The sequence below is a fragment of the Physeter macrocephalus genome, unplaced genomic scaffold (genome assembly GCF_002837175.3).
Source record: "Physeter macrocephalus isolate SW-GA unplaced genomic scaffold, ASM283717v5 random_512, whole genome shotgun sequence".
In the NCBI taxonomy this organism is placed as follows: Eukaryota; Metazoa; Chordata; class Mammalia; order Artiodactyla; family Physeteridae; genus Physeter; species Physeter macrocephalus.
In genome coordinates, this window is record NW_021146007.1 from 121 (window position 1) to 13,420 (window position 13,300).

The 13,300-nt window shown below is 49.5% G+C and overlaps 1 long non-coding RNA gene across 3 annotated transcripts in view; it reads right to left on the reverse strand.

The window, feature by feature from the left end:
• Positions 1-4,888: 4,888 nt before the first annotated feature.
• Positions 4,889-13,300, reverse strand: part of LOC114485206 (uncharacterized) — a 28,281-nt gene continuing 19,869 nt past the window's right edge. Inside the window, exons 3-4 of one of the 3 annotated variants that reach the window (XR_003678684.2) lie at positions 11,587-11,687; positions 4,889-6,947 (exon numbers count right to left, since the gene is read on the reverse strand). This is a non-coding gene — a long non-coding RNA (uncharacterized lncRNA). Of the gene's footprint in view, positions 6,948-7,194; positions 11,688-13,300 lie in introns of all 3 variants that reach the window. The other 2 variants (XR_003678683.2, XR_003678681.2) reach the window with 2 other exon arrangements.

Here is a 13,300-nt window from a genome sequence, read left to right on the forward strand (position 1 = left end):
GCCACAGGGAGTATGGCCACAGAAAGCCCGTGTCACTTCTTTTCTTCCCTGGAAAGCTCCCTGACTTCATTGCTCCTATCTATACACCTCATCTACTTACCCTGTCTCCCCCAATATGAAATGAGGCAATTATCTGAAAGGACCCAAGGGCAAAATACACTGACCAGAAGCAATTTTTTTTGTTTATTGAAGTGTAATTGATTTACAATGTTGTGTTAGTTTCAGGTGTATAGCACAGTGATTCGGTTACACACACACACACATACATACATATATCCTTTTTCATATTCTTTTCCATTATAATTTATTACAAGATATTGAATACAGTTCCTTGTCCTATATAGTAGGACCTTGTTGTTTACCTGTTTTATTTATAGTAGTTTGTGTCAGCTAATCCCAAGCTCCTAATTTATGCCCCCCTCCCTCCCCTTTGGTAACCATAAATTTGTTCTCTATGTCTGTGAGCCTGTTTCTGTTCTGTAAATAAGTTCATTTGTGCCATATTTTAGATTTCACGTATAAGTGATATCATACGATATTTGTCTCTCTCTGTCTGACTTCGCTTGATGATCTCTAGGTCCATCCATGTTGCTGCAGATGGCATTGTTTCATTCTTTCTGAGTAGTATTCCAATGTGAATATATACACCACATCTTCTTTATCCATGTATCTGTCGATGGACATTTAGGTTGCTTCCATGTCAGAAGAAGCAGTTCGTAATGAGGATGGACGTACGCTGCATACCTGGTCAGCCGAGTTGTTTTGCCTCCCACCCCTGCCAGCCTCCCACCCCAGAGTTGTTTCTGGTCTAACAAATTTCAGAACCTCAAGTAGTTATCTACAAGACATGAGCAATGGGCCAGCCTGTTCCCCAGCTATCTACTAGCAGTAACTGTTTATAACCATTTTAAAGAAACTCCTCAACATCCCTTGGTACGATAACAACATGACCATCATTACTATTTATTGAGCACTTACTATGTTCCAGACCCTGTGCTAAGTTTTTAAGATGATTCGTACAACTCTCCAATGAAGCTGATACTCTTTTTAGCCCCATTTTACAGACGAAGAAGTTGAGGCTTACAGGCGTAAAGTTACTTGTCCAGATAAGTGGTAGAGCTCTGAGGTCAGATTCAGTCCTTGGTCTGGCTCCCCTGCATGTGACCTTCATCAGTATTCTTTGCTGCAGCTTCACTGGTGTCATCAGGAAGTTTCAGCCAAGATTACTGAAATTTAAGTCCAATTGTCATCTTGTGCCTTCAAGGAGACAGGCAAAAAGAAAATCTAATGTTCATCATCCTCTGTAAAAATAACCCTTTATATCCTTGAAAACCATAATTAAGTATCCTTTCGAACTTCCTTCCTCTGAATTCTTTCCTCCTTCCCCCTTGGGTTAATTTCAAGGAATAAGGATTTATTGAAGATGGTCATTGTGCTAGGCCATTGGCGGACACCAGGAAATAGAGATGGTTCCTGGTTGTTCCAGAGGTTTCACTGGTTGGTTAATAATAGCACTTACCATGCCAGGCACTGTGTGAAGTAGCTTACATGCATTATCTCGTTTAATCCTCATAACAATCTTTTAAGGTAGATACTATTGTTACCCACATTTTATATAAACGGAAGCCCAGAAGGTTTGGGGGAATCTTGCTTACGGTTATAGAATTCACAGATGGTTGGCAGCTTCAATATTACACGTGAAAATATGGCGAAGAATCCCAGATGTTATATAATGAAGGTTCAGAAAGATATACCTGACGCAGGCAGCAAATTAGAGATGGAGAGATACCTGAGGCTCGGAGTCCTAGGAGTCCATCAGGAAAGATGTCTCAGAGGAGACAGTACTTAACTTGGACCTTGGAGGCGGGGTTGGCACAGTGGAGACTGGAGAGGAAGGGAGCAAAGGTCTGAGGGTGGGAAAGTGTACGGACGGTGAGGCTGAACCTGTTTGAACTTGAGGACTTAGCAGAGGGGAAGTAGAGAATCCCTTTAGAGGGATAAATCATGGCCAAGGCATGGGAAGTCTCAAAGGCCATACGATGGGCGATGGCAAAGGTTTCTAAACAGGAGGGGCGCGGGTGTGCGTGCATGTGTGATATGCGTATCATTGTTTGGAAAAGACTAATAGTAAGATAGATTGGAAAAGGGATGCTAAACATGTTTTAAAGCCACTGTATTGACACAGTATGGACCTTTACAAAACTGATTGCATATCAGCAGTTGGCAAAAGCTCCTCTATTTGAATTTTGCAGTGAGTCGTTTAGATGTCCAGTTGCTGAGAATTTTTCTAAACAGTTTACCAAACCTCTTTCTTTTCAACTCATTCAACTTAAAGGTGTGTGTGCAGTGGAGGTTGGGCAGCATGTGCTCTGCAACGTGTCCTTGAGGGCTTTTGCACCCCTGAATTGTAGGTTCTAGAAGGACTAAAGTGCTCTCCTCCCTTGAGGCCGTGTGGAGGGCCAGCTGCAGCACCACAGGTAGCCCTGACTTAGCACCAGAGCCCCTCTGGCCCCCCATCTTCTCTCTATGCCCCCCAAATAAATGCAGATTTGTGATTCACTTAGCAAGGCACCGTATAAAGAATATAAATCGTGGATGTTATACTTGGAGCCCCCCTATGGAACATCTAGTCCAAACACTAGCTGTCTCTCTTCTTGCCAACGTGCTTTCCTATAGAGGGGAAAGGTTGGATCACTGGGGGATTGTTCCAGCGTCGTTGATTCCTTGGAGGTTCGCGCAATCATTAATGGCTCAAAGAAGTACTATATTAGAGAAACCTTTTGCTGATGGAGAGGGTGCTTGCAACTTGTATTTATTGTGTGTGTGCCTGTGTAACAGGATGCTTAACATTGCTTTAAAAACCACCAAGACAGGAACACACAGAAGCATACGGGGCGAGGGTGGTGATTGGCAAGTCGAATCTCTGCTGGGGCAGTGAGGAATGAGATCTAGGCTGGGGCTGGGGCTGGAAAACAGAATTGCAACTATTTTGCATTTTTAACAAGCACTTCCCAGACTTCTTAACCCTAGAATCCTTTTCTCGTGCATGGCAGGGCGATGAACACCCTGTGGGGCGGGTGTTCCTTAGAAGAGGGGCTTCAGCCCAGCCCCTCACTTTGTGGATGAGGGAATGCATAGGGGCAGAGTTGGGGCTGGGGCATGGGAACAGGATCCGCATGAAGTCTCCACCCCCTGTCCCCGGCCTCGTGCCCACAGATACTGGTTACTCAGCCTCTGATGGCTAGGTGTGTGTGGAGCAGGACACTGCCTGTTAAAAACCACCAGGCAGAGCAGCAAGATAAAGGGTGTTTGCAGAGAGGAGCTTTGTGCTGGCAACACACTGGTGGGGGAGTGGATGACGGCCGGCCCTCGAGAGCAGGTTCTGCCAGATGATGACACTTCTGCTGGCTCTGGATAGCAGGGGACAGCCCCGTGTCCCCCAAGCAGAGCAAGGTTCCTCCTCAGTGTGGGCGGAGCCACTACCTGGAGTCAGCTTTCCAGGCAGCGGCCCTAGAACTGCTGATTCATTGGCGTGTGTCCAGCGTAAACACTGTGCAGGTTTGTTTGCCTGGATTTAACAAGGGGGATTGGGGTGAGCTAGAGACTCTCTGGGACATCAGTGTAGTGACCCTTTAGGGCCTGGGAATAAAAAGGAGAACAGAGGTCCATAAACAGAAAGCTGCTGTTTGAAAAAATAAGGATACTTGCCCAAACTCACTACCCTAAGGTAACCAACCGATAAGGACAGAGAGTCTTATAAACTGGTGTTTGATGGAAATGAGGTATGAAAAGAAATCTAAAGGAGAAGTGAGCTGCATAGACAGAGCAGGCATGACTGAGCACGGAATAGGTCATGACTTTATTCTTATATATTATTATTTATTGTTATATTTGTTATTATTATTCTGCTCTATGAGTGCTTTAATTTTCACAGAGAACATTCTTTAGGCTTTATACCCGAAAAAAGGGTGAATGGCTCTGTTTCAGGCACGGTGCTTTACCTGCCCCTCACCCATACTACCCCACTTAACACTTACCTCTCTTCTCTCACCCTCCCACCCCCTCAGCAGAAATTGACCTGCATAAAAAAGGCACTCAGCTATTCAGTGAGCTAATAGCATAAGTTATACTCATAAACCCCTTGATGACTGCTTAACCTTAATGCACCGAAAGAAAAGAAAAATGATTCTGTTCTTTCCTTTCCCAGCCTGGCAGACATGCACGAGAGGAATCTTCTCTGGGTCCCAGACCCCTATCTTCCTCTCCCCAGCCCCAAGCAGGACAGCAACCCTTCCTTGTTGCAGAACGATTGGTTTTTACAGAAGGTTCCCACCATCATCACTTGCCAGGTTTAAAGACCGTTTAAAGACCGTTCCATGAGCTCCATCGGCATTTTTAGCTGGCTGATGTCATCTCACGTTGGTTGGGACCAGAGCCCTGTGGGAGCAGTTGCCTGGGTGGGTCCTCTCCTGCCAGTCCTGTCTGGAGATGCTGACACAGGCCTGAGATGAGAACGTCAGCCTCCCTGTGGACGTATACCTCCTCGGCTCTCCCCCCACCCCAACCAGGGAAGTGGCTGCAGCTGTTGCTAAGCAACCAGTTTACTCTGTGCTCTCCTGGTCAGCAGATACAGAAGCAGCCCTGCAACTCCTGCTGGAGAGTTCCAGATGGGAGATACCCAAGGGCTGGACTTGAACTCTGCTGCTGCCACCACCTCTGACCCTCCCCTCTGCGCTGAGGGGCCCGTCTTCCTAGAGGTGTGGGTTTGCCTTTTGAGACTAGCAAAAATAATCTAGATCATTGACATGATCATAGGTTCAGCTTAAATTAAACAGAATCTCAGAAGTTTAAAGTGATGTGTACCTAAAGTTTATATCTCCATGTGTCCTTAAAACCCTTAAGAGGCAGTTGATTGTGTTACTTTGCATCAGAAAGCTCAGAAAATTTTATTTATTCTCTAAGGTCAGGAAGGTGCCCTACACGTCTCTGCCGCCCAGCTGGTGGGACCTGTGAGCTTGGAGTTTCAGTAGCCCCTGTATCACTCACACCTCGCTGGACCTCTGTGGATCTTTAAGGGCTTCTGCAGGCCAGGTTCAGACTTCTATTGTAAATTGTGAACAGGTACTAAAAAGTATCTACAGCAAGCCAAGCACTATGCCAAGGGGAAACCAAAGTATTGAGCAGTATAAGATGGCTCCTGCCTTTAAAGAACTTCTAATCATGCGTTAGGGGAGAGAGTACACAGAATGTTCTAGAACAGAGGTTCCCAAACATTCTTCATTCCTGGTGCTCTTAATGTCTCAGTAATTTTTTCATGGTGCTCCTAGGCCAAAAGAAAGACCTGGCAATTCCATTTAGCAAGTCCAAATAATAAGATCCAAATAGTATCCAATAGTCATATATAGTATGTCTCACCAACGTACCAGATACTTGAAAAAAATAACACATAAATTGAAGGAAAAAAAATATTTGTATTGCATTCTTAAATGATCAGAATGAGTGATACTGGGATATGTGTACCCATCGGGCGCCGCACAACTTCTCAAACCACAGAATCAGATAGAACACACCACCCTCATTTCCTATCCTGCCTTGATTAGTTTATTTGCTTTTCATCACGGCAACTGCCGAAAACCGAGCTTCACAGAGATGGCATGTTATCGAACGGAATGTAGTGCAAGTCAGTATTGAAACTGTGAACTTTTTAGAGCGAGTATCTCCCGCGGCATCAGATAGACGTCGAGTACCACTCTGTTTTCCTCAAAAATTAAAAATACACTGCAGTGCCCCTGCGAGTTCGGTATGGGGTCCCTGGGTGCCTTGGTGCCGAGACGTTCAGGCTGGGAACCGTGGTTCTAAATTTTTTTTTATTTTTTTATTTTTTGCGTTACGTGGGCCTCTCAGTGCCGTGGCCTCTCCCGTTGCGGAGCACAGGCTCCGGACGCACAGGCCCAGCGGCCGTGGCTCACGGGCCCAGCCGCTCCGCGGCACGTGGGATCCTCCCGGACCGGGGCACGAACCCGCGTCCCCTGCATCGGCAGGCGGACTCTCAACCACTGCGCCACCAGGGAAGCCCTGGAACCGTGGTTCTAAAGCACAGAAGCTAGTAGTGGAAAATACAAGACGAGGTAGAGGCTGGGCACCCCCTCCCACTGCTTCCCCGGGAGGCCCTTACTAAGTGTTTGTGGGTTGCGCGAATAATTACATGATAATCCGTGATTACAGCTGGGCTCCTCGGCAGTCATGTTTTAGTCATGTTTTGTATTTAGAATCGCGATGTACTTTTCAAGGTGAGTCACGGTACGCGGAGGGAACCAGAATATGTGGGTTTGAATCCCGGCTCTGCCACTTACTAGGATGTGAATTTGGGCATTGACAGTGACTCTCCAGGGTTTGGGGAGGGTCTGATGAGCGCAGCTGCGCTTTGCCGGGTGCGTTGTACCTAGCGCACTCGTCAGTCACTACGTGGTAGTTGTTTCCATAACCCTTCCTCCTGGGGTGGACATTTAGACTGTCTGCGATTGAGCACGACAGGCTTTCCTCAGGAGGAGGGGTTAATGAGAGGTGGGTGGGTGAGGGCTGTCGTGGAGGAGGGACGGGGACAGGCCACACCTGCCTGCTCTCCAGGGCCCTTAACGACCCCCGCCCCACCGTGGAACAGAGCAAACCAAGCCTGGGTCTCTGTCCTCGTTCTCTGTTTCTGGCACACCTTTAGGGCTCTGCTGTGTCTAAGATATCTGGACATCTCCCCACAGTTCTGTGCAAGTCTGATGTGTGGCAGGGTGTTCACGAGCCCCAGGCCAGGCTTATTCCAGCGCTGTGCCCATGTAGAGCCCTCCTCTGGGAGTCAGAGAGCCCCTTCCGTGCAGAAGCATCCTCCAGATGTATAAAGAGCCGTCATCACCTGTATGCCCGTATCCCGCCTCCTTCAGGGCCTCACAGTAGCACTGTGTGGAAGAGAAAGCATTAAGACTTGACTCATCAGCCCATCTCCTCATCTGCACAGCGGGGCTGCTTCCCCCTGCCGTCACCAGACAGCCCAGCTCTCTCGCTTTTCAGGCTTTCAGCTAGCATGGCTCAGGCAAGCACAGACCCAGGTTCGCCCAGTTTTCTGGGAGTTCCTGCCAGCCAGGTTTTTGCCTTTACAAAGAACCTGCACTGTTTGCAAATTGTCGCCCAAACTCTAAGACTCACCCTAGCCAGCACCTGGGCCTTTCAGCCACGGTTGGCTAAATTTGCTGAATCTTCTTTTGCTCAGTGCGGGGGATTGTCATCTGGTCCAGAGATGAAAAACTGAACACTGTCTCTTTAAGAGGAAAGGTTGGTGGAGGGAGAATGGGGCTGACTTCTGCGCTGCTCCGCTGCTCCGGGGAGGGGAGGACCGGGGAGGACGGGATCTCTGTGTTGAGTTAGGGGCTTTGTAAAGTTCCCCTGCCAACCCCACCCTCCCCGAGTCTTGCCCATTTCTGAGGTTCTGAGCTCTGTGGACAGGGCCCTCATCCTGGTGATGACGGTAGCCCAGGTCCGTGCAGACATCAGCTGCAGCCAAGGGTGGGTGAGGGGTGGTTCTCAGAAAAGGGATTCCCATCTGCAACCTCTAGCTGAGCTTCAGTTATTTACAGGAACAGCTGATAAGGTGCTCAGCCAAATGTCTCCTGCTGCCTTTGCCCTTGCACCTGCCTGGCCTCGCCTCCCGGGCCACCCCACATAGCCAGTGATGCCAACAGAAGTCCCTGCCGGGGGGGTGCCCCGTGTCAAGTGACTCAGCACCCCAGCCGGTGCCTGTGGGCTCTGTGTTTTGTTTTCATTCACGAGAGCATCTAACATCCAGCCCGGGGATTCCAGGCAGAGCACGCTGCAGCAGATTTGTTTTTTGGGGGAACTTTTTTGCTACTGCATCTCAGCAGTAACTTCATTCTTGCAATAGGCTTATTCCTTCCAGCAGACTTTCCTAAAAACTATTCATTTCGTATTCTCAGCAGTCCTATCAAGCTGGCAGGGCCAGGTATCAGCCCCGTTTCACAGATGGCTTTTGCACATCGCATCAGTGGCAAAGTCAGACTTAGAACCCATTTCGATTTCAAGTCTTGGTACCTTAACCGCTGCCAAAACCACACACCACCACGCCCACCCCTTGCCGTGATGCACTTACCTCCCTGCCCCTGGTCTCTTTTGAATTTTCGTCTCTCTCAGAGCTGACATGAGCTGTTTTTATTTGGATGTGGTATTGAATTCAGCAGACATTCATGAGCACTTTTCATGTGTCAGGACAGTACCTGTTGTCATTTCATCCTCAAGGCAGCCTTTTGAAGAAGCCGTTATTCTTCCAATTTTATAATAAGGGAACTGAGCTCCCTCAACATCAAATGGCTTGGGTCACACAGTTCCAAATGCCAGAATCAGAACTTCAATCCACGTCCCCCCGACCCCCGTTCCAATTCCCTTTCCAATAAATCATGCTAGATCTTGGGCTGCTTTATTTATAGGCCCTCAGTGGTTCCTCTGTGCTCAAATCAATCTTTTCAGAAAGGGGTCCAGAAAGCTTGTAAACCTGTTGTACTAGAGAAGCATTTTAACTGCCAACAACAGAAATTGCCTGGCCGATTTTAGCAGAATGGAGTTTTTTGAGAGGACATTAATTCGTCACAGAAACGTTCAGCTGCCTGAGGAAGCAGGCTTGGAAAACAAGAAGAGCACAGAAAGGCTTGGCAGCTGGAATCGGTCCAGATCACACCGAGAAACCCAACCAATGTGGACGGGGACCCCGTTGCTTGCGCTGGGCCGCAGGTGCTGTCATTGGCCTCACTGCCACCGCAGCCCTTGGAGACCGGCGTTGCTATCCCCACTGCCAGCCTGGACTCCCCACCTGTCTGCCTCCTCGGGTTCCAGGCCCAGGCAGTGTCCCTGGTTGGCCGAACCCAGGTGTGCCTGTGCCTTCACTGCAAAGGCTGCTGGGAAAGCAACCCCTGGCTTGGCTTCCATAATGGGAAGAAGCTCTGCTTCCCACCAAGAGGCCCACATGGGAAATTCCCACACGGAGCAGGGAGATGCGGGTGCTGGGCAGCCCCTGAACGTTACACATCTCCAGCACCCCCCGCCCAAACGTCCACAAACACCTAGTTAATTCTAGGTTACTTCTCTGTTTCTAATCATCACCACCTTCCCACCGTTCCCTTGTCACAGATTTGGTCTAACACGTGGAGATGCTGTAGGTGAAGGTGCTTTGGGAAGTGGTTTGTTAATGATTATCCCGACCTGATAATCCACAGCCCTGGATCCGGTTTGCCTCCTGGCTGTGTGAAGGGTTTGTTACTGTTGTCTGGTCACATCAGCAGAAACGCTGCACTTCTGTTCCCTTTGCTTCTGGCTGGGGGCAAGATCCCTTGTTTCTACGTGAGGAAGCTTAGGGCATCAGGCTGCTTTCCTTTCCTAGGCAGGTTTCTGGCCACACTGAGGTACTTATTCCCCCAAGGATCATGGTGGGGTAGGAGTGTGGCCCCGCTGTCGTTTTTCTGCTACCACACTGTTTCTTAGGGGTGAAGTATGAGGCAAGGCCATTGCTACCTAGTTCCTTCTGCCAAGGTAGCAGGTGCCTGCGTGCAGAAGGCCGAACCCTTAAGGGCTTCCTTTATTCAATGCGGGAACGCAGTCACCACCATGTTTCCACGGCCACTCTCCTTCCTGATAGTATTCTTTCAGTTGCTCTGACCAGTTCACTGCCACAGGTGTAGAGCAACGGCGTCTACCTGTCAAGGACAGCAGTGGCTGTGGTTCTCCCATGTGGAGCCTCCAGCTCTTCCCCCTCCAAGCAGTAACTGGCCTCCGCCCTCCCTCCATCACCTTCCTGAATCACTTCTCAACTCAGTGCTGGGGTCCAGCGGGGCCCAAAGGGTCTGGGCTTCTTTTATTAACCCGCCTGGTGCTCTGAGGCTCAGTCACCTAACGCTACTCCCACCCTCCCAGTGGTAGCAATTCCCTACACGGAAAATGGAAAACATAGAGCTTTGGGATCACAGAACTGAATTTGCAGCTGGACCTGTGTATGTCTATGATCTCGGGCAGTCGTGGTCTCTCTCGGCCTCCATTCGCTATTCTGGACAAATGGGGATAACGATGCCTGTCTGATGCTTAACTGAGCCAACGGGAAGCCCGGGCACTTGGTGGGTTCATAACAATTTCAGCTCCCCTTCCCTTCCTTGTGTTCATTCTAGCACCCAGAGGCCAAGTCTGCCACCTTCCTGGCCCTGTTCCTATTACCCCTGCCTACAGGGAGCCCTGAATTGAGGACACAATCTCCGTGGTAATGAGGAGACTAATAATAGGTTTTAAAAAGCCGAGAGTACCTCACCGAGTCCTGTTTGATGGAGTAAAAACTACTGCAAGAACATAGAAGCAAAGGGAGGTCTGGAAGGGATGTTGACACGTGTCTGAAGCGCTTTACTTGGGAGAATCCTCGAGAATCTTCCTCTTGGCAGAGCTTTCTAGGGCTCACAGGCAAATGAAGGGACTGGGCTGGAGTAATTTTAAGATGACCTTCGCCCCCTGCTGTCACGCCTGTGGTTAGTTGTATGGCCAAAGGGAGCCGACCTGGGTGGACCTAATGTAATCACAGGAGCCCTTTAAGGACAGAGTTCTCTCTAGCTGCTGGCCAAGGGGGAAGTCTGAGAGATTCCAAGCATGGGACGGACTGCCTTCCGCATGATGCTGATACTGTCCTGAAGATGGTGCCACTCCTGAGGGATGCAGGTGCCTCTAGAGGCTGCACAGCCAGCAAGGAAAGCAGCAGGGGACCTCAGGCCTGCAGCTCTAAGGAACTGAATTCTGCAGACAGCCTTATGAGCTGGGAAGCACATTCCTTCCGGCGGGAGCCTCGTGGAACCCTGAGCAGAGATCCAGCTGTGCCCACCTGGATTTCTGATCTAGAAAAGTGGAAGATAATGGGTGTTGTGTTAAGCTGCCACACTCATGGTAGTTTGTTAGGGTAGCAGTAGAAAACTGATATAGGCAGGCAATAGGGATTGGTGGGGACTGTGGTCTACAGAGGCCACTATTCAGCTCCAGCTGATCGTGTCGTGCGGGAGGCTCTGGAGGAAGAAACCCAATACTTCTGGATCTTTCTCTCTTTTAAAAGAGGCTAGACTGTGTGAAATATAGTGATTAAAAAAACCACAAAACACCTGCTCGGCGAATAGACCTATGATCCCTTCACTAAAGCATAACCCCTCTTGAATGGAAAGAGTTTCCTACTTTTTTTTCTTTTTTTTGAGAAGTTGCCTAGTTTTAAGTCTTGTCTTGCATTCATATTATGTGTACAGGGAGGACAGTGCTTCTCTGAAGCGTGTTAACTTGCCCTTGACAGGGACTGAGGTTTTGTCGGGGACTCTGGGGAGGCTTTGGGAGCTACCACGAGTCTCCCACGCTTTGGGATGTGTGATGAGAACTCCCACTATAAATAGTAAGAGGAAGTACAGATTTCTTTATTTCTCTGTAGCCGTCCTGATCCCCATCCTAAGCTCCATCTTTAGGGGGTAGGTAGGAAATGGAGTCATAGTGCAATCTGGTCATCTCACCAACGCAATCGCTTACATTTTCTTTTAAGCAGCTCGGTCTCTTTTTGATGAGTCTGGTGGCCCCGGTTGTTCAGTACTCTACCCTTTGCCCGCCTCTGCTGCAGAAGGTGGCGGCTCCTATGGGGAAAGTGAGGCTTGCGTGACTGGCTGTGTTCCCTGGATGCAGGTGGTGCCTCTGGCTCTGGCTTGTCCAGGTGTGAGGTGGCAGTGCAGGCCACTCCCCAGAATAAAAACCACTAAGGTGCGGTAGGTGTCATTTGGCTATTTGGGACCAACAAAGAGGGACTGAGGGTCCTGGCCATTTTCCTCTGTCCCCAGTCCTGATCATTGCAGCCACTGCATCCAGCCCCAGACCTCTGTCCTCCAAGGGGCCCTCCCACCACCTCCCTGCCCCCCTCGACACTTGGCTCTGTGTGGGCCACCTCTAGGCATGGAGGTTGGGAAGCTGGCTGCCACATACCCACTGCTGTTTCTAAACATCTCCTCTTGGTTTCCCTGGGCTAGACGTGGCGAGCTTTTCTTTTCTCTCCTGGGGATGCCTAGGCTGGAAGGAGCTGGTTAGAAACTTCCCAAGGTTATATCCTCAACCTCAACCTGTATGAGCCATAGCGGTGGAAATGTGTGCGATCGACCGATAAGGAAACCGCAAGTGAAAAGTGTTTAGGAGTGCTGTCCCTGTTATGGGTGTTACAGGCTCAGTGATGAGATGATACTACTATACATGAAACCATCTGAGGAAATCTAGCTACTGACAGGGGTTCCTGTGCAAAAGGAGGGCTCTGATGACAGGCCCGGGTAGTGGAGGAAAGTCCGTAAAAAGGGTTGGTGGGATGGAGGCTGGCCTTTAAGGGCGGGTTGTATACGGAAAAGCACTTGAACATCTCAATCAGTTCAAGATCAAGTCCTGTCCATGTTAGCCGTGCTGACTTCCTTTGTTTGGCTGTCCCCGCTCTTTCAGAGCCCACAGAGGGCATCCTTGACAAAAGGAGCTGAATATGGGTCACGCTGACCCATTTCCATCTCAGGTTTGAAATTAGAAGTTGCTGTGGGACTGCGGGCGGTCACTCAGCTGAGCGTTGGGCACGCCCGCCCACCACTGGCCCAGTTTCGGGTGCTCACCCCAGCCCGTTACACCACCTCCTGGGAGCCCTCCTGTGGTGCCGTGGGCATTGCACGTGCGTGCATTGACATGTGGGGCTGGCCAGAATGGGAGCATGTGTCTGGGTTCAAATGCCAGCTGTCCTGGTCGTTGAGTTTTGTGGCGCCATGGGCAAATAGCTTCCCCTCTCAGAGGCTCGCTTTCCGTGTCTGTGAGATGGGGACAGGGTTAGTACCTGCCTTGTGGGGTTGTGTACACACACACACAAAAAGGAAGGGAATGTAAGATATGCAGCCTCTTCTGGCACAGAGCTGGCGCTCCGTGAGTGGCGGTGATTGCTGTTTTAAATTATGTCAGGATTGTAGTGAACACATGAGATTAGGGCTGTGAGTCACGAAGTTGTTTGTCAGGAACTGTCACGGGGATTGAGGATGAGGGATTTAATCTCTCCAAAGGGGCTCTCCTCCCAGCTTATATGGAAGAAGGGCCAGAGGGCAGAGAGCAGGGTTTAGACAGGTCATTTCTGCTGATGCTTTTCTCAGCTGAAAGAAAACACGTGTGTGTGTGTCTCTGTGTGTGTGTGTGTGTGTGTGTGTGTGTGTGTGTGTGTGTGTGTGTGTGTGTGTGTGTT